Source organism: Rhinolophus hipposideros (genome assembly GCF_964194185.1).
Source record: "Rhinolophus hipposideros genome assembly, chromosome: 2".
In the NCBI taxonomy this organism is placed as follows: domain Eukaryota; kingdom Metazoa; phylum Chordata; class Mammalia; order Chiroptera; family Rhinolophidae; genus Rhinolophus; species Rhinolophus hipposideros.
In genome coordinates, this window is record NC_138048.1 from 15,539,675 (window position 1) to 15,560,782 (window position 21,108).

The following is a 21,108-nucleotide window of genomic DNA, read 5'->3' on the forward strand; positions in this document are numbered from 1 at the left end:
AAGAGAAGAGAAATTCTGGAAATAAAACCCTATATATACAATCGATTTCAACAAAATTGTGAAGGCAATTAAGTTGGGAAAGGAAAGTCTTCAACAAATCATGCTGGAACTACAAGATAAGCATATGAAAAATAAACTTTGGAACTACTTAACACTACAGAAAAATCAATCTAATATACTTCATGGACTGAAATATAAAAGCTGAAAAATTAAATCTTCTGGAAAAAAGCACAAGCAATATATTTATGACCTCAGAGTAGGCAGAATTTTTTAGAACAAAAAAGGCACTAAACATTTTTAATTGATTAATTATACTTGACCAAAATTAAAACCTTCTGCTCAATTAAATAATAAAAAAGATAACAAACAGGCCCCCAAAAGCCAAAAGACTAGGACAGAAAATTCACAAAAGAAGATATATGAACTCTTCCAGTCAAGAAGAGGGAATAAAAAACCACTGTGCTTGCATACTCTCAGAACCACATCAAAATTACAACTAAACTACAGCACAACCATCATTGAGAATTGCTTGGAGTCTAGATAAACAGAAATCCTACAACTAAGGACATACAAAAGCCATGTGCAGACTGGTATGAGGGGGTAGAGCCATGAAATAGGCTGGTCACACACCCACGTGTGACCATTAAAAGCCAGGAATGATATATCAGCTGTAGAGATCTCCCCAAGGAGTGGGGGATCCCATCACCACACCAGACTCCCCAGTCCAGGGTTCCAATGCCAGGAAGAGAAGACCCCACAATTTCTGGCTGTGAAAACCAGCAGAGATTGTGGCTGAGTGAGACGATGGCAGGTGGAGTCCCAGGTATTCTTCTTAAAGGGCCTGCATGCATCCTTACTCACTGATGGACTCACTCTGAGCTCCAGCACTGGAGTGCAGCTTGTAAAGCACCAGGGAAATACAGGGAGGAAATGAATTGCCTGATATGAAGGGGAGAGCTGGAGGGGTAGCTTTATCCCAAACAGAAGGGCAGGCAAAGCCATTATCTCTTTTTTGAGCCCTCCCCCTACATAGTATGCTGGCACAACTAGGTGCCATATCTGACTCTCTATCAACCTGGCTAATACCATTCATTCTCCCCACACTAGTGATTCCATGAGACCCTGCCCCACCCAACCTGCAGGCCTACCAAACGCTCTTCAAATGGCTTTTCCTAACAAATGACCTGTCTTGGCTCATGCTTCAGACTTGCATAAATTCTATCAAAGGTTCAAAAACCCCAAACAAGCACATCTGGCTTTGGAATGCCCCATATATCCTGCTGAGCATCACTAAGTGTGGAACTAGTGGCAGCTGGCCTTGGTTCGCAGCTTAGCCTCTCCCAGCCAGCTACAACTCCAGCGCAAGTGGCAACCACCTGCAGATTACTTTGAAGTTCATATCAAGTACCATGAAAGGGCACAGGCACTGGCTGACCTTGACCCGAAAGGCCCCAGAGCCCCTCCCAACAGGCTCCAGAACCAACAAACCCAGTGGCCAGTTTCAAACCACACCAGAACACCACCCAATCACATCCACAAACGACACACCCAAAGGGACTATTGGGCAGGCACCAGAGCCCTGCTAAAGTGAATCTTGCTCCATACAGTCAATCCCCACACAACAGCCCCTCCACTGTAGTCATGGCTACTCCTCACAAACTATCAGCCTAAGGGTCAATCCTTTCCACTGACATGCAAACAACAAGCAAGGTGCAACTACAATAGGAAGGCACACACGAACTACACAGGGACACACCTAGAGCACCCAGCTCAGATGACCAGGAAGACTGTACCACTGGACCCTACAAGACACCTACTCCACAAGGCCACTCTATGAACACCGGGAAACATAGCAGCTCTACCTAATACATAGGAACAAAAACTGGGAAGCAGCCAAATAGAGATAGAGAAACATGTCCCAAATAAAACAACACAGCAAAGCTCCAGAAAAAAAAAAAAAAATTAAACAAAATGGAGACAAGCAATCTACCAGATGCAGAATTCAAAACACTGGTTATAAGGATGCTCAATGGTCTCAGAGAGAACTTCAACAAAGAGGTAGGAAACATAAAAATGGACATAGAAAAAGACAAGTCAGAAATGAAAAATACAATAACAAAATGAAGAACACATTACAGGGAATCAACAGTAGAAGAAACAGAGAATCAAATCAGCAATTTGGAAAATAAGTTAGCAGAAAACACCCAAACTAACAACAAAAAGAAAAAAGAATCCCAAAAAATGAGAGAGTGGAAGAGGCCTCTGGGACAACATCAAGTTTACCAACACTTGCATTATAGGGGTACCAAAACGAGAAGAGAGAGAGCAAAAAATCAAAAACCTATTTGAGGAAATAATGACGGAAAAGTTTCATAACCTGATGAAGGAAATATACATACAAGCTCAGGAGACGCTGAGCATCTCAAACAAGATGAACCTAAGGATACCCACACCTAAACACATCAAAACTAAAATGCCAAAGGTTAAAGAGACAATCTTAAAAGCCGCAAGAGAAAACTAGTTAGTTACCTTCAAGGGAGCTCCCATAAAACTACCAGCTGATTTCTCAACAGAAAATTTGCAGGCCAGAAGGGATTGGCAGGAAATATTCAAAGTGATAAAAAGCAAGTATCCATAATGAAGATTATTCTCCCCAGAAAAGTTATCATTTAAAATTGAAGGACAGAAAAGAGGTTCCCAGATAAGAAAAGGCTAAAGGAGTTAAGTCACCACAAAACCAGTCATTAACAAGGATTCTTAAAGGGACTTCTTTAAGAGGAAGGAAAAAAAAACTATATATATAAATAAAACCATTTTATTATATATATATATATATATATATACATATATATATATATACATATATATGTATATATATATATAATAGTATATATATTACCATTTTATATTTTATTATATATATAATATAAAATGGTAATAACTACACACCTATCAACAACTATTTTCAATGCAAATGAATTAAATGCTCCAATCAAATGATGGTGGGCTGAATGGTAAAAAAAAAAAAAAAAAAAAAACCCTTACATATGCTGCCTACAAGAGACTCACTTCAGATCGAAAGACACATAAAGAGTGAAAGTAAACAGATAGAAACAGGAATTTCATGAAAATGAAAAGGGAGGAAAAAAACCTGAGGTGTCAATACTTATACCAGACAAAGTACACTTTAAAACAAGGTTCGTAACAAGAGACAAAGAAGGACGCAGTAATCCCACTTCTGTGTAGTTATCCAAAGAAACCCAGAACACTCCTTCGAAGGAACATGTGCATCAACCTGTTCAGCATTATTTACAGTAGCCAAGATCTGGAAGCAACCTGGGCATCCATCAATGAATGAACGGATAAAGAAGAGGTGGGACATATATACAGTGGAATATTACGCAGCCATGAAAAAGAAGGGACTCTTACCATCTGCAACAACATGGATGGACCTAGAGGGTGCTGTGCTGAGTGGAGTAAGTCAGACAGAGAAAGACAAATGCCATATCATTGCACTTATATGTAGACTCTAAAAAAGAAAATAAATGAAAAAACAACAGATACAAACTAAGAGATACAGGGAACATTTTGAGGGTTGCTAGATTGGGAGATGGGTAAAAAAGGGGAAGGGATGAAGAAGTATAAATTGGCAGTTATAAAAGAGTCATGGGGATGTAACATATAGTACAACAAATACAGTAAATAATATTGTAATAACTATGTATGGTGTCAGATGCGTACTACATTCGTAAGTTAGATAAATGTCTAATCACTATGTTGCTCACCTAAAACTAATATGATATGGTATGTCAACTGAAATTGCAACTGAAAAAAATAATTGAAAAAAAGGAAGATATATAAAGGCCAATAATCACATGAAAAGAAGTTCAACATCATGAGGTATTATGCAAATACCAATTAAGCTAGAATGCCAAAAATATAAAGACTGATCACACTAAGGATGGTGAGAGGCTGTGGTGCAGCTAGAACACTCTTCTTACACTGTGGATGGGAGGATGAAACGATACAATCACTTTGGAAAACGGTTTCTCTTTTATAACATTAAACATACACTTAACATACAGCCCAGGAATTCCACTCCAGCTATTACCTTAAGAAATGAAAACATATGTCCATAAAAACGCACAATAATGTTTCTAGCAGCATATTCGTAATATTCCTCAACCTGGAAACAATCCAAGTACCCATTAAGAGGAAAATGCATAAACAAATTGTGATAGATTCATACAATGAAACTGTGCTCAGTAATAAAAGGATGAACTACTGATGATGCATGTCAACTTGTGGATGGATTTCACACACATGGTCAGTAAAAGAAGCCATACCAAAAGAGCACATACTGAATGATTCCATTTATATGAATTAAAGAAAAACAAAACCAATCTACTGTGATAAATATGTAAAGAGTAGTTATTTTGGGTGATAGGGTTTGACTGGGAAAGTGACTAAGAAAACTTTTGGAATGATGGACATGTTCTATCTTGATTAGAGTTATAGCTACAAAGGGGTATACATTCATCAACACTCATCAGATTGGACACTTAGATCTATGCATTTCACTGTATGTAAATTTCACCGCAATAAAAAGATTATTTCATAGTTTGATATTTATTGCTAAACTGACTTTAAAATATCAAAATTTATCGAACACTAATTATCAAACTAAGGTGAGATATCAATTAATTTGAAATATCTGCTCACCAATATTAATGATGTCTGTGATTCCAGAATTAGGACATTACAATCAGCACTGAAGTAGTCCCATATTATTTAGCTTTTGTGTTCATAAGAAGTCACATTAAAAAGTTAATCTCTGAAATGTTTTAAACTGACACATGTATATTTAACTACCAGTGTTCTTTCTTCATTTTTTTTCTTTCTTTTTTCTTTTTTTTTTGGTAGCAACATGGTTTATTAAGCTGTGCATTACTATAGGCACTGGGGCTTGTCGATGGTGCTCTGGGTGTATAAAGCAAAGCTGTTCTACCAGTTTTTTTTGTTTGTTTGTTTTAATTTTTTTATTTATTTATTTTTATTGGGGAATATTGGGTAACAGTGTGTTTCTCCAGGGCCCAACAGCCCGAAGTCGTTGCCCTATCCAGTTGTGAAGGGCACAGCTCACTGGCCCATGTGGGAATCGAACCAGCAACCCTGTTGTTCAGAGATCCTTCTCTAACCGACTGAGGCGTCTGGCCACCCCTCTGCCAGTTCTTTTTGAGAAATGACACAGGAAATTGAGAGCTAAGTAGATGTTGCACACAAGCTCATCACTTATCATCTTCAAGTGGCCAAGAGACTGTATACCCCTTTGAATGTATACCCCTTTGTAGCTATTACCAGACATGGGACCTTCTTCATCTGGGACTTGACTACAGATTTCCCTTCATCGACTTTGGCTACCATGGTCTCATTGTGGGTCAGCAAGGAAGGGAACTTGCCGGCCTTATTCATGGCTGGGTCAGGGATGTGTGGGACCTGCTTGATCGGAGACTCTGAAGCCAGAAAGGCATCATACTTCTTGGCCAGCTTCTTGACCGGCTTCTCATTCTTGTTGAGTTTCTTTAGCGCCTCAATGTCCATGAGGGGGATATGCACAGCTTTGGCCTCGTCATAGTGCTGCTGGTCCCCCAGAACACACACATAGGACTTGGGGTAGGGAGTGGATTTAAGTCTGCCGGAGCCCGCCTGAGAAGCATTTGTCCTTCTAAGGGTCATAGTTCTTCAACCTGATCTCCAAAAACTTCCAGTGCTTGCACTGGATTCTGAGCAGGACTTCCCATATCACCTCCTAGACGGTGTCGTGGAGACTCCACTGTTCACAGTGCCCCACCCCTCAAAAACCGGAAAAGAGCTCTTTCTTCATTCTTATTACAATGTATTTATAAGAGATTGCAATATAGAGTGTTTCCAGGCACTTTTTGTACTTCTTGTTAGAGCCTTTCTTAACGATAAGTTTTTTCATTAAAATAATTATAAGTGACATGAAAATTAAATTTAAGTGTAAGATCCAAAATTATTTTTTAAAAGCACAGATATATCGGGGTGGCCGGTTTGCTAAGTGGTCAGAGTGCAGTACTCATAACACCAAGGTCGCCGGTTCGATTCCCACATGGACCAGTGAGAAACAACGGCTTGAGTTTGGAGCTGAGCCACCGGTGGGCTCAGTGGTTACAGTGCGGTGCTCATACCACAAACGTCGCCGGTTCGATTCCCGCATGGGCCAGTGAGCTGTGCCCTCCACAACCAGACTGAAAACGACGATTTGACCTGAAGCTGATCTGCGCCCTCCACAACTACTTTGAAAACAATGACTTGACCAGGAGCTGAGCTGTGCCCCTCATGGCTAGACTGAGAACAACGACTTGACACGGAGCTGATGGATCCTGGAAAGACACAGTGTTCCCCAATATTCCCCAAAAATACATAGAAAAAAATATATAGAAATATCTTAACGCTCACCAGTAATTATAACTTTATTTTGAATACGAAGACAATTTTAAGTGTAAAACTAAACTATTAGTAAAGTTCCTAATTCTTCCTAAGATGTAAAAAGTAAATGTATATTTAATTGTTCAGAGACAGCACAGGATCCTTACTCTGTAGAAGTAAGATTAGATTCCATTTGTATTTAACACAAATCCCTGCACTGTGAAGCTAATGATATTTCAGCACCACAAAGATGATAAAGTCATGAGGAAAAGGGATTACTTTCCCTTAAAATATTGAACACTGCACTTCCATGAATGTCTGCAGTATACCATTAGGGCCACCTCTATGGTTAAACTGTTGTGTCTTCAGTACGTGAGAATAAAATGAGTGATGTATCAGAAAATATACTGGAAACTTGATCGTAATAATAGGCAGGTTGTTGGAACTATGGAAAGATCCATTTTCTTGGGGACTAAGAATGTACAAGATTAAACTAAAGGAATGAATATGGTTTGGTTATTTATGTGTTGTTCAGATAGACTAACAGAGTGTGTGTGGAATCTGGAAGACAGACAGATCCAGGGTGAGAACACTGACCTTGACATTGGCCAGATAATCAACTTGGTTAAGCTATGTAATCTCTCTGACCCTCATCCAAAATGAGGGTAATAATATATATGCTGCATTATACTATGTGGAGTACTTATAGGAATCTATAAAAATGTTTAGTACAGTGCGTGGTAATAGTAATTGCTCAAGGAACGTTTATCATTATCATCACCAGCACTGCTATTATTGAGTACCAAATGGAAGAGTAAAAATCCTCACTTTAAATCAATTAAGTGAAATGGCTGCAATATTTTCAGTGGGTGGATCAGTGGAGAAAACTGCTTAGTTCATGCTTCTGAACAGCTTATTTCTTTTAATTTTTATGTCTAATTGGACCATTTATTTCAGGCCACTCCTAGTTTATACATCCAAGTTTCCTTAAGTCTCTACTCATAGGAATTCCTCTTCCCACTCCACTATCAGGAGTGAAGTTTCCCCCAGTCCTCTACTCCATCAGGTCAACTACTATTGCCCTTTGCTTTTTCCCTATTAGTCCCCTGGATTTCATGAAAAGGAAACCTCGTTCTGGAGTGAGCAAAGAATGCCTGCACCATCCATCCTTCCCCATTCCACTCATGCCCATCACCACTCACACTGTGGTAAGCAGAGCTCCTTGGGAGATGTGTTCTTAACATCTCAAATTACAACTTGGAATGTTTATCGCAATCACTGCTAGGTCTCAAGTATAGGCTGTTTGTTAATACCAATTTCATGCCTCATGTATAAGTATTATTATTTATAAACTATAAATAATTTTCTTCGGCAGGTTTAAGAATTAACCACCATAAGTTTCAATGACAAAATAATTTCAAGGTTAAAACAATGTATTATATTTTGGGATAAATAGCTCCTTTATAAACGAAGAATTAACTTTTTTTTTTCCTAGTTCATAGAAGCAAACTCTTTTTGACAGTACAAAAAAAATGGACTAACCCCAAAACATTATTTTATGAAAGATTATCCTCCAGGATCTGGTATGAGAAACTTCTCTTTTGTAAGAGAGAATCCTAGAGATCATAAAATAGTATACAAAAGATAACAAAAGGGCTCCAGTCTTTTTTCCACTGCTCACCAATTCTTAACTTTGGCATACTTGCTTTCCTATTCATCAAAAGAGGAGTATGGATCTCATTAAAAAAATTATAGGAAAATATCTGGAATACTTGAAGATAAAGATTTGCCAGAAATGTTTCATCTTTTCAACACTTAGCAGAATCACAATTTCTTTACCTTTAAAAATGTAGACTATGTTTACCTACAAAAATCAAAGGTCAAATTAAAAGAACATAGTTCTAGCAGACCAAAAAGGAATCTACATGAATACTTCCCACAGCGAACACCTCATTCATTTTCCAAGATAATCTGACAACCACAAAATTTCAAAGCTATGAAAAATAAGTGAAAATGGCAAGTAATGTGCCATCATTACTATTATACATATATTGACTTAATTTTAAATATATGAGTTGTATTCAAAAAATAAACAATACTAAAAACATAAGCAATACTAAATACTCTTCAATATTTATCTAATATTTGTGCATTCTTCTGATAAATTATAAAAATAAGATATGTAGATATTAGATAAAGGGTAAACAGTTGCATTTTGAGATCAAAATTTTGTTGGTATATTTTAAACTGCCCACAGATAGATATTCAGTATTTATGAACAACGTTTTAAATAGAAAATGGGTTTCAGTAAAAAGCAGAAAGATAACATACAGGCAACGAAGAAGACAAATCTAATATGAAATTTTTTTGTCTTAAAAAATACCTGTCAACTACAGAACAACCAGATAGGTTAAAGAAAAAGAATCATACAGCAGAAACAAATTATCATGGAAAGCCACCAAAATTTCCAAAAGAACGCTTGCTGGTCTGTCTATTGTGGCTGCCATATGTGCCTGCAGGAATCCCCGAAGACAAGATTGGAGTCTTTCTAAACCTCTGATCACATCCCTGTTTTAGGCCCACCTCAAGCAGCCTAAAGGTTCTGTTAATCAATTAGCTGAGGTGTGGTGCTAAGCCCAGAAAGAGAGCACTGTAAGAAGAGAGGCTGGAGCACAGGAACAAAGCTATCTACTGCAGCGGAGGAGCTTTCCTTGTTGTGCATATGCACATGGGTCATTGTTCCATTCTTGAAGAACCACATTAATCAATGCACCTCTGAAATAGAGAGTTGGCTGTTCATCAGTGATTTATTACAGAGCCCAACATGCATTTGACAAGAAACAAGTTGGTAGTTTGGAAGCTGAGACCAAAGCGGGGGGAGGGGAGGTTTAGAGTAGGAGGGGTGCAAATTCAGACACCAATCAGTTCCCTTCAGCAGTCAGAAAAACACTTCTGCTGACAATTAGTTATAAACATCCATGCTTTCCATGCAGGCCAGACGTATTATTTTGATCAGCAGAATTAAGAAAATGCTGCGACTTTAAACATCAAAAAGAAAGGGAAGAGAGAAAAAAAAAAAAGAAATCCAAGGTGGGGAGGGTTGCAATCAATTAAAAAGGAGTCTCTTGTTTTTCAGAATGGTATAATCTTCTAAATTGAATTCTTGCTTATGAACTATATGTTTAAAGGTTTTCATATAAAACACAATCATATATATCCCCTGCTTTATGAGGTGATACAAATTATAAAGTACAATAGAAAATGAAATATAAATTTAAAAATGAGTCATGTTGCACTAATTAAATATTCTCTTGTTTAACTGGATGACCAGAAACATGACCATATCAGTTTTAAAAAGCAACATTTTCTGAAGGGAGTGGGGGTCATGTGTGCTTTGGCAGGGTTTGTCACTATCATCACAAAAGTTCATTCAGTAAACGTCATTTGAGCAAAAAACAGTGGCTGCTGTTTTAATGGTTGTTTTAACCTGCAACATAATTTCTTTGGAAACAAAAGCCATTTTTTAGAAATAACAATCACATATTTTAAAACCAAAATCTGGATACAACATTTGATGTGCTTCAAATGACCTATCTGGCAATAGAAGTGTATTTTTCTCCGTTGGGACCCTCCTAAAAACTTAAGTATCTAAGGAGCGTGGACAACTCCTTTCATTCCTGGCTGGGCCTGTGGCTGCGTCCCTGGAGCTGGGTGCTGTAGTACTGGCAACCAGAGTTCCAGGTGAAGACACCAACCCTCCACAGAGGAAATCAGGGGGATTCAGCCAAAGAGGAGAGCAATGACAGGCTTGCTATTTTGATGTAAATACTTACAACACAGGCCTAGAAATCCCAAAGCAGATGTAAATTCAAGTCAATTGTCTGAAAATCTGAAGTAAAAAACAACGTCGGAAGACAGACTAAATGAATTGGTAATGCCAGTAAGATTTGTTAAATAAAAAAAATGTCACGGGGTTGTGAAATACAGTACGGTAGACATAGTCAATAATATTGTAAAAACTATGTATAGTGGCAAAGGGGTACCAGACTTATGGGGGATCACTTCATAAGTTATATAAATGCTTAACCGCTACGCTGTACACTTGAAACTAATATAAAATAATACTGGATGTCAAAAGTAAATAAATATCATACTTTTGTCATATAATTAGGAGCAATCCTCAAAATTTCAAAGATGGGAATAATGAATGTTTAATCAATCCTATTAGATAAAAGTAATTATTCATCACCATTTCCATATCTTCAACTGCTCAAGACATCAAAACCTTCAGAGACTTAGGACTATAAGAAACAGCTGGTTTTGGCCAATTATGTTCTGGGCTGTCAAGATTCATAATAATCAAATGGTTCCTTCTCCCTATTAAAACAGGGAAAATTATTCAAATAGGTATGTTGATTGTACCAGGAATTTTAACTTGATGTGAAATAAAAGAATGTACCCAAAGAGGATTATGCTGTCCTTTGCACTTTAGTTTCTTCAGCTGTAAAGTGGGATAATAGTACTAAATGACAGGATTGTTCTGGTAAGTGCCAAATAAAGGTTTCCATTTGTGTAAATTTTAAAATATTGGTCAGTGTAATAATTCCACCAAGGATTTATAAATGCTTTCCTAGTCGATTTATTATATTTATCCATTTTGTATTCACATAGGAGGAAAAGTGGGGGAGGATAAGGGAGAAGAATTCCTCAGCATGAAATTACCTGCTACAGGTAGGTACACCAGCAACCAAAACAGTGTACACATCTGCCTACACAAAGATAATTCTTACCTGACAACTGGATGAAGTCAATAGAAAAGGTAAGAAATGACAACAATACTGTTATGATTTACTTCTATGGTGTGTGCAGACAAGGGGCATGCAATACACTCCCACATACACATTAGGTTCCGCTATCTATAATCTGTAGATACGTTTCTGTTAGGAAACAATTTGGTGTAGTTGTGAAAGTGACCAGTAGCTCATGTCTTAAGAATATAGAATATTCTTATTCTATATCTTGAAGGTCTAAGACGTGTGATTTCCAAACGTGGTTAGACAATATTATAATCTAGGATCTTTTAAAAATTCCAAAGCCCAAGTCACACTTCAACCCAATTAATTCACAATCTCTGAGGGGGAACATAAGGATCAGTATTTTTATAAGACCTCCAGGTGATTTCAGGGCACAGATATGTCTGGGAACTATAAATGTATCAAAACAATTTTCCAGGGAGGTAGCCTGGGAATAGCCCTTACCTATCTTTGTATATCCCAACTAGTGAGTGTATTTTGTCTTTTGGTTAATTTTGTTCATGGTTCACTTTGTAGAACTTAAAAAATGTTCAATTAAAATCTTAAGTCAACGAATACCGTTTGAGTGAGAACTCTTACGATGCAATTATGTTCATATGAAAGCAGCCTGCAAAGCCAAGGACACATATTCAAAGGGCTATCATTGTATTTCTTTTATTTTTTTTTTGTAGTCCACTGTAACATTTATTTAAAGCTGGCATGTTTTTAAAATAAATTTGTAAAATGAATCAACATTTATATGGCCATTGTTAAAATTTTTAAAGTAGGATATCACTAATACATCCTAATTCTTCAGTTGGAACAAAAAGATGATGTAACAAGGAATCTGAATGTTCAGATTTTTGACTTGGATATACCAAACGCTTGTTAATGTGCAACTTACATAGTCAATGGTAGCACTCAGATGTGACATATTACAGTTAGTAAACAAAAATTCAAAAAAGTAGTACATATTTTATACTAAATAAGTAAATAAATAAATAAATTCCAAAGCGATTTTTCTGTTTTTTTTTTTTTTTTTTTTTTTTTTAAATAAATGTCATTCATGTTTTTAAACCAAAGGAGGAAGTGGGTTCGGACCAGGGACTGGCAGAGAGAAAGAGAATAGGAAATCCAGGGGCACCAACAGTGTGGCATGCCAAAAAAAAAAAAAAAAGCCAGGCGTTATCTATGAGCCAGCACATTTGTTCTTTCTCTCCCTTTCATTTGATTTAATCCCAACATTCTGTGCCAGGACTTGTACTCCAATGTTCACCAAATTCTGGAGTCATTAACTGGCTCAACCTTAAAACAGTTAAGTATCCTTTTGATCTACGTTGATCATAGAATAAACATACTACTCTTTGTTTCTCCTTCGTTTTTATGTTAAAGCAATTAGATGCTGAGGAGCAACTTAAAGAGATGAGCACATTTTCTGAAGATGGAAATCTCAGCTCCTGTAAAAATGTCATGCTAGGTGATTTCATATACTCGGCAGCCATTAAATGTGTGGATACCTTTAACTGCAAAGGACACAAACTATAATAACCTTATTAAGCAACTTACAGAACTGATTGTTATTTAATGGTAATGTGTTTTAAACTCCTGGTCAATAGTTATTTCTGTGCTTTTCAATATTCAATGGAAGGCTGAAAGGTTATACTGCACTCAAGATAGTAGACTTTGGTTCTAGTTGACGTACTCCTGTTTTTGTGTTAGACAATATATAGGAACTGGGAAAACTGGGAATGTTTTCTCTCTGAACATAAATTTTCTTAACAATAAATATATGGCATTGCTATAAACAACAACAAAAAACATGGTTTAAAAATAAAGATCTTATATTCAAAAGCTGATATTAAACATTACAATTTCATTTAAATAGTACAATAAATGCAAATGATGGCATATATTTACAGATTGTTCATCACTATTCCTCTTTTTTTTGCCTGTTTCGAAATAACATAATATAGAAAAACACACATCCTATAGAACAAAAGCAACCTCTAAAAATTTGTCAATATGTTAGGTTAGCAGTTGGAATTTAGACAATGAGATAAATGTAGATAATTATGAATTGTGTTATGAAAATGAATTGCTTTCAACAGCATCGCTGTTGCTTTAGGATTTCTTGTCTACACACAGTTTCGAACACTGCAGTTGCTCTCTGGGTACCAGGCAGGAAAGCCTTAGGGACTCTGGATGTGTGAGGCTATTATTTCTGGGCTTTGGCAGTAAGAAATACGATCTGTGCTGCAGGAAAAATGCTGAAACCAGAAGACATGCTAATTTAAGGTCTCAACCAAAGGGAAAAAGAAAGTTCAGTTACACATAATTGTACTTCTCTAAGACAGAATCAATACCAACATATTAACAAGTAGCTGTTAAATTAATATTTAACATGGTTCACCAATAAAATTCTTAATAAATTTAGGATTATTTCATAATTTATATCATTTTCAATATCATAAACATAGAACGTAAACTAGAAAGTAACTGCTAAATATTCAATTCTCAAAAATATGTGTATAGATTCATGGGTCTTAAATTATTATATCGAACAATCCGGATAATTTGGAAGGCCTAAGAATATAAACCTTTAAAGTTCTTAAACTGTAGATCTGATAGAAGAACTTGCATGGCGTTCTTAATGAAAATGCTGTCTGCCTAATTAATTAAAACATTATATTAATAAATGTATTATGCTTAAAAATTAAATCTTAAACATTTAAAAACTTTTCCTGGATTTAGTTACACAAAAACATCAGTTTCAGGAATAACAGTTTCTATTCATTTTATTTTCACGTATACACTTGCTCAGAAAATGAGGGTATATCAATGAATGTTTAAGCACACAGACATTCACCTGTGATTTTTGAGTGTTGAGAATGGAATATTTCCAAATTGATTTTTATATTATCTTTAAAAACAAAAATATATATATATATTATTTGACTTAGAAAGTATGTTAACTGATTTCCAACATGAAACAAAAACATTATCTTTTTTCTCCAACATAAATGTCATGTTCAATGGAAAGAAGAGAGAGTGGCAAAAAATACTTGTATAGTAGTATTAATTTGGCAGAAATTACAAAAAACGAAAAAAGTAAAATAGAAAAATGAAATGTAACAGCTTTATTCATCTCATCTATTTCTCTCTCATTATCTATCCATGGAGACATTAACAGCCTCACTTACAGAGAGAGAAATTGCTTGTTCATTTATTGTGAGAATCTTTTGCAGATAAGTGGCAATTTGCATTCTCATGAGGAGTGTATGGCAATGTCTCATCTGGTCCAATGCAGTATGCAATTTTGCACACAATGTCATGCTGACCTGAAGTAACTAGGATATATTGCTTGCATAAGAAATATAATGGGTAGGGAAAATATCCACATTCATGTCTCCCAGCCCACAATTTCATTAAGACATGACTATCAAGAACACAGCAGATTTCACACCTGCAAATATTAGGAAGTTAATTAACCAATAAAATAGCATCAAGGATTTTCATTCAGCCAAAATAATAATAATAATAATAATAATAATAATAATGTAAAGTTCACTCATATTAGAGACAGCAAAAGTTTTACACAACTCTTCAACATTTACAAAGAAAACGATTTAAAGATGGATCGGGGTATGCCTTAAAGAAATTTTACTTTAAAATACAGTAAATATAAAAGAAAAGCAATGGAAAATATTAAAACTTACTACTAATTATAGATAATTTTTAGTATCCAGGAGGGATTTTTTAAATAACGCCATTTATTTTAAAATGTTCTTTTAAATTGTCAGAAAGCTTTTAAAATTATTTTCAACTAAAATCAAGAGGGAAATTTGATTACAATGGGAGTAATGTATCTTTCTCTAACAGCAATGATTTAAATATGTGAAAAGTGAAGCCTGACAGGCATAAATTGGCTCCTGTCTTTTGATATTTAGAAGATGCATTAGCTCTCTCTTCTTGACAGAATCCAGTATTCCATAGGTAGATTAGACTCCATCAAATGTCTACACTAATAACTTTTGTGATTGCCCATCTTTCCAGTACAGTGGCCACTTTTCCCATTGTTTTCTTTCTATCATTTAGGATTGAAGGGGTGGAGGTGGGGGAGAGAAGGAGGAAAAGACTGTTTTCATGAAATATAAGTGTCCTTTATAGTTCTCTCCAGAAAAATATAGGTTATTTTCTTATACTGCACTACAGGTCCATCTCAAACTCTAGAATCCTTGTCAAACACCAACCTAAAAAGCAGTAAAACTCAGACAATCACTCAGTCCTACTCATCCATGGCCACTTAATATTTGAAAATCTTTGATGATTTTTAAAGCTATTGTACCGGTAAAATATTTTCTGTGCTCTATGAAATAAATATTTAGTATTTTATAAAAAAGCCTTAAATAATTAAGTGAACTGAAATGTTTACTAACACTTTTAATATGCGGTAAAGCAGAAGTGTATGTAAGTATGCAAATCATGTTTGAAATCAAAGAATCATTTTAAATCAAAGACTTCTCTTATCTATACTATCTCCACAGAGAATAAATCCCTTTCTAATTTTCAAAGATTAAGTGATAGAAATTTCTAGACTGTAAATTGATTTATTTTGCCTTCTCTTCTGCTAGTTGGGTACATAAACGATATCTTTTCATGTAATAAAATCTTCATTTTGTGTTTTCTTAGGACGGTAAATTAATACAAAATTTCTGTTGAAGGGAAAAATATTAAACATTTAATAATTGTTAAAGGCACAATTTCTCATATTTTCCTAATATTTCTAGCTTAAGTTTCATTTTACCTGTAGTAATTTTTTTTTTTTTTTTTTACTTCTGAGTCACAGAAAAATGTCATTATGTTTAAGTATGGAAATCTTTTGAAAATTGCTTATTTATATATACATGGTTGAAGAATTACTTCATAAGGAAGAGGTAGACATAAATTAATGTGATGAAGAGAAATAGAACTCTCTTCAAATATATACAAATAATTAAAATCATAAATATAATTAAAGTTTGCAACTTTTTCTTACTATAATCCTCAATGATAATCCTCAATGAGGTACATTCTTTTGGATCCTCTTTTCTAACTTCAAATGCCATACACACCATAAATATTATGGTTTTCAATTTTGCCAACAGAAAGTGTTAGCTACTGAACAATTAAATACTTTCTCCATATTTAGTCTAATTTACTTTTGGAAGCTTTGTCCCACAACACACCCATTCCCAACACCTGCTTTCTAGCTTAACTTCAAAGGCATATTTCATGTAAAAGCATCTGAATGAAGGAGAAAAAACTGACACCACACTTGTTTTAGTTTCCATTAAAGAAAAGTATAAAGTAAGCAAATTTAGATTCAGTTCTTTAAGGATACCTCCGAGAATCATATGAAGTAACAGTGATTCCATAGGAAGCACCTATAACAGGGCCTGGCACAGAGAACTCAATAAATATTAGGGGATGTGAGTATAATTGTATTTGTTAGATGACTAATTATTATCATCAGTGGGTATGTATGTTATATAGACATATACACAGATATGTATGCTTGTGGATATGTGTATATCTCAAACTCAAAATGTATGAATCAGTTCAGTAGATTTAAATTCACGTTCTAAAAACTCAGAAGTGCTGATGTTGTTAATAGCAATACTAAACGGAACGTATAATTTTTTTGAACTTTTATGTACTATGACACTAATTCATTTTAAATATTCACCACAGCCAGTTCATCAACAGCTTATTACACTGAGACTGATTTTTAATTCTTTCTCTGGCTCTTACAGCTATCCCTGGCAAAGTTGTAACTGGGGTAAAAAAAGAAAAAAAAAAAAATCCCCACCCATTAATATCTCATTCTCCACCCAAACTATATTTAGTATGTCTGCTAGGAATTGGGGCTGGATAAATAAGCTCTCAAAGTAGCTCAGAATGACATGTTCTTAGTAAATGTTGGGGCAAGTTGGAAAATGATCATCCAAGAGAACACAAACACTGTGGGCTTGTGTGTATACATACTCACACAAACACACAGACCCACAGGCATACACACACTCATACACATTATTGCTTCCCTCTTATTAGAATTCAGCAAAACAATGAACCCCAACAATTGATAGAGGAATTTCTATTTTATGTAACTGTAGTTATCTTTATTTATTCAATAATCCATTCTCTCAATTATTGAACTAATGAAAATAACCCTCTACTGTACCTGTATCTGTGTCTCAAGTTTGTTTTCAAACCGGCCCAATCCCATTCTTTTCAATTGAGGTATCATTCACTACGGTACAAACAATAGTCATTTTAACCTGTGGCCTTATTTGTATATGATTCCCTAAGTTGCCTCTGCCATATGTAAGAGTAAGTAAATCATAAGGACAGTGCAGCAAGAAAAATACATTTTTCTGTTTAAACTAAAAATAGTAAATTATGAGAGATTAAACTTTGTCGTTAATTATGAATTGACTTGACTACAGTACTTCTTCCTAAGGTGCCCTAAAAGGCTATTACTATTTCCCTTGAAAATGACTAGGTAGCCAGTCACATGAACCCTTTGCTTTCTGCCTTCACACACTGTACTCCTCTGGAATCTAAACAGCATTGGGATTTTTAAACTCCAGAAAGAGGGTGAGAGACAGGGGGAGGGAAAGGAATAAGGGGAGAGAAGACGAGGGAGAGAGATATATAAAGATATCTCTCAAACATTAAAAGTGTTGTTGCTAAAAAACACTAAACAAAATGATAACGTAGCTGAGTATACCTTGGGAAAGGGGCAGATATATACAGAGGGTGCCAAAAAAAAATGTATACACATTTTAAGAAAGGAAAAACGGTATTAAAATTGTAATATTCAATATATACCAATCACAAAAGAATACAAGTCATGCTTTACTTCTGCAATTACAAGAGGTGCTCCAAGTGGTTACCATCAGCGTAATGTTAATACAGTTTTTTTTTCCTTAAAATCCGTACACATTTTTTTGGCACTGTGTGTGTGTGTGTGTGTGTGTGTGTGTGTGTGTGTGTGTGATAATAGAGCATGCATCATGAAAAATGCACTGTACTTCACACTTAAATGTGTTTTGATATTCACAGTAAATCTTTAAGAGTAGTACTCATTTTTAGATGAAGGGGCAGAGCCTTGATGAAGTCAGGTGACTTGCCAGCCCTCACACAATCAGTAAGTGTTGCAGGCGGGATATGGATCTGAGAATGTCTGACTGACTTCAGAGCCAGTGCTTTTACCACTAAGATAAATCACTTCGTCGAGCTAACGGCACTGATGGTAGAACCACTGCGTCCCTTTGATTAGAATTATGTTGACTAGAATTAGGTATTAGAATAATTCTAATCAAAGCGTAAGAACAGTATAAATGTGGAGGGGAGTGTTTGTTTTGGTTTGGTTCTTCTTGTTTGTGTTTTGTTTTATACATAGATTACTTAGGTAGCATTCACAAGAACATTCTTATTACTGAATCCTGAAGTTCTCCCGGCCATGTTAGGTTTGCTCTGACAATCATTAGGAACAGACCAGCTGTGCAACCTCTCCCGTAAAATCATACCGAATTCACAGGGAATCATTTGGCCTAAACTCCTCTCTCCCGTCTTCTTTAAAAAGCATATGTCACAGCTGCGTTTCAACTAGACTCAAGTAGGGCCTCATCTGTGAGCCATCTCAATGGACAAGTAACACTCTGAAGTGCACACAAAATGGGACCGCAAGTGCCTTACTGTTAATTAAAACCATCCCCAAAGCCACTGACTTGGCCTTTATGATGCAGCTTCTCTCCGTGTTTGCGGAGTTGAGTCAACACATCTGCACCTGCAGGTTGGCTCATGATAAATCAAATGTGAAAACTGAAGTGATCCTTGAAAAACAGGAGGGGTAGACTCCTTTTTCCTAACATACACCATTCTCCTGGACCAAGAGTCCATGTACACATTCAGTCCAATATTTGGAACATCACTATTATTGCTAACAAAGGAATGTTAGATATTCTCATACCTTAAAGCGACTGTTTTCAAATGATCTCATGTCAGGAGCCTTTTGCAATCTTAAAAATTATTGAGGACCCCAAAGTGCTTCTATTTATGGGAACGGTACCCATGACACAACTATTTTAGAAATTAAAATGGAGAGAAATTTTAAATAGTTGTTAATTAACTTTAAAGTAAAAATAACCCTATTGTAGGTCAGCATAACATTTACATAAAAAATAACTATATTTTTCAGACAAATTTCATGAAGAACATGGTTTCATATTTTTGCAGATTTTTAAAATATGTGTGGTTTAATGAGTAGATAGCTGTATTCTTCTATCTACGTCTGCATTCAATCCATTGCGATATATTATCTTTTGAAATGCATGAAGAAAATTCAGCCTCACAAGTACATTTACCTGGGAATGGGATGAGTATTTTTATAGCCTTTTCACATAATTGTCAATGTTCTTCTCTCATACTACACCAACATTCAACATGTGGTAGTTCCCTAAATGTAAGTGTCAATGTGGAATCTGAAACATCAGTAAATTATTTGTAATCTGTTATATTAAAATCCATCGTTTTATCTGGAACTTTGAATGCATCTTTTGTCCATGCATGATTTTGACCTTGTGGATTCCCTGACAGGATTTCTGGACACTATGAAAATCTCTTGTGGGGTTAGGGAAGGCGGGCGAGAACTCTGAAAAGAGTATGAATGACTGAATCTAGCAGAGTGACATTGGAAGATGCAGTAACTGGACAAAGAACTTTATAAAAGGGTTCAAGATTTTGGCTGGCTCACATTACGTAGCACTGTATGTTTAGCACTGTAAACCAAAACTGTCCTAGAGATAGAGCCTCCTAAACTTGGTTTAGAGAGTAGAGAGTCAGTGGGACTATAACCTCCATTTGCTCCCTTGGCCAAATTGACCTTTTGAAGTGAACAAACTACTGTATGTGTTAGTCCTGGATATACTGACATACAAAGGATGACAATTCACAGATAGTAAGAAAAAAACAGAAGGAAAAAAACGGCACTGTGAGCCATAAAGGTCTGATAAAATTCATGCTGTTCTCCAACTCTTATTCCTTCACTTCTGGAGAATATTCATGACAAGTTTGACAGTTAAGTTTATGGTCAATAGAAATAATATCAGGTCCCAGCAGAGTGCTTTTATTTCATGACATGTAGTATCAGGAGGAAAACTTGGTAATAAAAAAAAAAATGAAAAAGAGGAAATCTAAATTTTAAATCTTAATAGTAAGAGCCTTTTTTAGAAAAGTGAACAACTCCTTTCAGCTAAAAGAAATAACGATAAATGTTCCTAAGTGGAAACAGTATGGAGGGTCCTCAAAAAATTAAAAACAGAACTACCATATGACCCAGCAATCCCACTCCTGGGGATTTACCCAAAGATATCCAGAACACTAATTCAAAAACAAATATGCATTGCTATGTGCATTGCAGCAGTATTTACAATAGCCAAGAATGGAAGCCACCTAAATATCCATCCATAGACAAATGGATAAAGAAGAAGTGTTACATATATACAATGGAATGTTACTCAGCCATAAAAAAATAATGAAATCTTACCATTTGTGACAACATGGATGGACCTAGAGGATATTACGCTAAATGAAATCAGTCAGAAAAAGACAAATACCATATAATTTCATTTATATGTGGAATCTAAAAAAATGAATAAATAATGAACAACAAAACAGAAACAAATTCACAGATACAGAGAACAAACTGATAGTTGCCAGACTGGAGGACGGGAGGTGGCTGAAAAAGAGATGAAGGGATCAAGAAGTACAAATTGGTAGTTACAAAATAGTCCTGAGGATGTAAAGTACAGAATAAGGAATA

The 21,108-nt window shown here is 35.5% G+C and overlaps 1 protein-coding gene and 1 pseudogene across 9 annotated transcripts in view; both read right to left on the bottom strand.

The window, feature by feature from the left end:
• ROBO1 (roundabout guidance receptor 1) overlaps window positions 1-21,108 on the bottom strand; it is a 1,124,592-nt gene that overhangs the window by 278,272 nt on the left and 825,212 nt on the right. The gene's annotated exons all lie outside the window — the stretch shown is intronic.
• Window positions 1-21,108, bottom strand: part of LOC308506228 (large ribosomal subunit protein uL1-like) — a 51,442-nt pseudogene that overhangs the window by 9,416 nt on the left and 20,918 nt on the right. The window contains exon 4 of the transcript in view: window positions 5,199-5,809. The product of the transcript in view is annotated as a large ribosomal subunit protein uL1-like (transcript). The remainder of the gene's footprint in view (window positions 1-5,198; window positions 5,810-21,108) is intronic.